Source organism: Eubalaena glacialis, chromosome 14 (genome assembly GCF_028564815.1).
Source record: "Eubalaena glacialis isolate mEubGla1 chromosome 14, mEubGla1.1.hap2.+ XY, whole genome shotgun sequence".
NCBI classification, from domain to species: domain Eukaryota; kingdom Metazoa; phylum Chordata; class Mammalia; order Artiodactyla; family Balaenidae; genus Eubalaena; species Eubalaena glacialis.
Window position 1 is genome coordinate 90895214 of NC_083729.1, and position 4106 is coordinate 90899319.

Below are 4106 nucleotides of genomic sequence, written 5' to 3' on the forward strand. Positions count from 1 at the left end.
GTCTTCTTTCACTTAATGAAAGTGCCCTTAAATTTCCTTTATGTCTTCTTATGACTTGATATTCATTTCTTTTTAGCACTGAATAATATTTCATTGTCTAGATGTACAAATGTTTACTTATTTGTTCACCTACTGAAGAACATCTTGGTTCCTTCCAAGTTTTAGCATTTATGAATAAAGCCACTATAAACATCAATATGCAGGGCTTTTCAACTCATTTGGCTAACTATCAAGGAGCAGGACTGCTGGATCACATGGCGAGAGTGTGTTATTTTTGTTAGAAACTGCCAAACAATCTTCCAAAGTAGGTGTACCATTTTGTATTCTCTCCATCAGTGAATGAGAATTCCTTTTGCTCTACATTCTCACCAACATTTGGTGTTATCAGTGTTTTTGATTATGGCCATTCTACTAGGTATATGGTGGTATCTAATTATTGTTTGAATTTGCAATTCCCTAATGACTTATGATGTTAAATGTCTTTTCGTACATTACTTGCCATCTCTATATGTTCTTCAGTGAGGTGTCTTTTATGCTTTTGGTCCATTTTTTAAATTGAGTTCTTCATTTTCTTATTCTTGAATTTTAAGAATTCTTTGAATATTTTAGATAACAATCCTTTATGAGATGTGTCATTTGCAAATATTTTCCCCTAGTCTGTTGTTTTTCTTCTTTCTTTTGTCCTTCACAGAGCTGAAGTCTTTAATTTTAATGAAGTCCAGCTTGTAAATTATTTCTTTCATGAATTATACCTTTTGTATTGTATCTAAAAAATCATCACTATACCCAAAGTCGTCCAAGTTTTATTCTCTAGAAGTTTTATAGTTATATATTTTACATTTAGGTCTGTTATTCATTTTGAGTTAACTTTGGTAAGGGTGTAAACTCTGTGTCTAGATTCTTTTTTTCTTTTCTTTTCTTTTTTCTTTTTTTTGCATGTGGACCTTTAGTTATTCCACACCCTTTGCTGAAAAGACTATCTTATCTCCACTGTATTGCCTTTGCTTCTTTGTTTAAGATCAGTTGACCAAATTTATGTAGGTCTGTTTTTTGGCTCTCTATTATGTTCCATTGATCTATTTGTCTAGTCTTTTCCTTCAATATTGAGTTGGCTTTTTAGGGTCTTTTGCCTTCCCATGTAGATGTTAGAAGATATTTATTCTTATCCACAAAATCATTTGCTGGAATTTTGATTGGTATTGCATTAAATCTATAGATCAATTTGGGAATAGCTAACATTGAACAATATTGAGTCTTCCTATGAGCATGGACTATCTCTTCATTTATTTAGTTCTACTTTGATTCTTTTCATCAGAGTTTTGTAGCTTTTCTCTTATAGTTCTTTACATATTTTGTTAGATATATACCTAAGTATTTCATTTTTTCAATGTAATGTGCTAATATAAATGGTAATGTATTTTTAACTTTAAATTCCACTTGTTCATTGCCAATATAGAGGAAAATGATTGACTTTTTTATATTAATCTTGTATCCTGCAAACATGCTGTAATCACTTATTAGTACAGAAGTTTGTTTGTTGAGTATTTCAATTTTTCTAAAATAAAAGGCAGTTCTATTTCCTCCATCCGATCAATATATCTTTTATTGCCTTTTCTTGTCTTATTGCATCAGCTAATAGTGTATTTATTTTTAAGCATTCCTCTGTCTCTTTCTATAAGGTGTTAATTATAAGCTCCTTATCATGTTTTCTTAATTGTTCTAAATACATCAACAATTGTCTTTGAAATATTGCAGTCTATCTTGAATTAGAGTTTTTCCAACTTAAGATAGTGCAGACTTTCCACATGTTAATGCAATTTGTCCCTTCCTGCCATTTGTGTTTTTAAATTATTTATTATAATTGTATCTGTATATTAAACCAGAGAAACTGCTATTGTTATTTTTCACAGAAAATATTTATTTAGACTTACCACAAGTTTTACCTTTAATTTCTTCTTGTATTTCCATGTCTCCATCTGAGATTGTTTTTGTTCTGCATAAAGACTTTTTTTAAATTAATTTTTTGGAATGTAGTTGCTTTACAATGTTGTGTTAGTTGCTACTGTACAGCAAAATGAATCAGCTATACATATACATATATCCCCTCTTTTTTGTGGATTTCCTTCCCATTTAGGTCACCACAGTGCATTACGTAGAGTTCCCTGTGCTATAAAATATGTTCTCATTAGTTATCTATTTTATACATAGTATCAACAGTGTATATGTGTCAATCCCAATCTCCCAGTTCCTCCCACCCCACCCCTTTCCCCCTTGGTATCCATACATTTGTTCTCTACATCTGTGTCTCTGTGCTTTGCCAATAAGATCATCTATACCATTTTTCTAGTTTCCACGTATATGCATTAATATATGATATATGTTTTTCTCTTTCTGACTTACTTCACTCAGTATGACAGTCTCTAGATCCATCCACGTCTCTACAAATGACCCAATTTTGTTCCTTTTTATAACTGAAAAATATTCCATTGTATATATGTACCACAACTTCTTTATCCATTCCTCTTTTGATGGACATTTAGGTTGCTTCCATGTCCTGGCTATTGTAAATAGTGCTGCTGTGAACTTTGGGGTGCATGTGTCTTTTTGAATTATGGTTTTCTCTGGCTGTATGCCCAGTAGTGGGATTGCTGGGTCATATGGTAGCTCTATTTTTAGTTTTTTAAGGAACTTCCATACTGTTTTCCATAGTGGCTTCATCAATTTACATTCCCATCAACAGTGCATGAGGGTTCCCTTTTCTCCACACCCTCTCCAGCATTTATGGTTTGTAGATTTTTTGATGATGGCCATTCTGACTGGTGTGAGGTGATACTGTAGTTTTGACTTGCATTTCTCTAATTAGTGATGTTGAGCATCTTTTCATGTGCTTGTTGGCCATCTGTATGTCTTCTTTGAAGAGACGTCTATCTAGGTCTTCCACCCATTTTTTGATTGGGTTGTTTGTTTTTTGGATATTGAGCTGCATGGGCTGTTCGTATATTTTGGAGATTAATCCTTTGTCAGTTGCTTTGTTTGCAAATATTTTCTCCCATTCTGAGGGTTGTCTTTTCATCTTATTTATGTTTTCCTTTGCTATGCAAAAGTTTTAAGTTTAATTAGGTCCCATTTGTTTATTTTTGTTTTTATTTTCATTACTCTAGGAGGTGGGTCATAAAAGATCATAAAGATGCTTTTAACATTTTTTGTTGTTTTGTTCAGATCTACTGGTTTAAAAAAATCTGTTTTTCTTTTTCTGAAAATGGTTTAATTTCACCTTTATTTTTGAAGTAGATTTTGTCCAGTTATAGAATTTTAGATTAAATTGTATTTTTAAAATTTTTGAAAAGTATCATTTAATTTTCTTCTAGATTTAACCTTTAAGTTGAGAAGCTAGCTTTTAGCTTTATTGTTTCTCTTTTGAAAGTTATCTTTCTTTTCCTTCATTTGGATGCTTTTAAAGTTTATTTGGCTCTCAACAGCTTTACTATGATTTGTATTTTTTTTAATAATCTGGTTTAGGGTTTGAACTGCTTTTATATTCTATTCTTAAATCATTTAATTGATTTTTAAAATTTCCCAAAAATCATCCCTTAAATGTTACTCTGTCAAATTTTGTCTCTCCTTTTTTCTGGGACTCCAATTACATAAGCATTTTCATGTTCCTTAAATTTCTTATCCTCATTTTAATATTTCCATAGGCTTTCTTCTCAGTTGTTTTATAGTCCAATATTCTCTACTAACCTATTTCAGTTAATTAATCTTCATTTCAGCAGTGTTTTGTCTGTTATTAAGATCATTTCTTAAGTTTTAATTTCATTCTTTCTTTTTTCTAGAGTTTACATTTGATTCTTTGTATAGGTCCCATTTTCCTTTTGAAAATTTCCATCTAGCCACGCATTTTTATTATATTAAGTATAATATTTTATCATCTGTGTCTAATAACACCACTATCTAGATTATCTGTGGATATACTTCCATTGCATTTTTTTCTTTATTTTGGCCTCATCTCTTGGTGTGTCCAATAATTTCTGAAGAAATTTGTTGGAGAACTTGATATTAAATATGGCATAGTCTTGGAATGAATATTCTTTCCCCAGAGAACATTT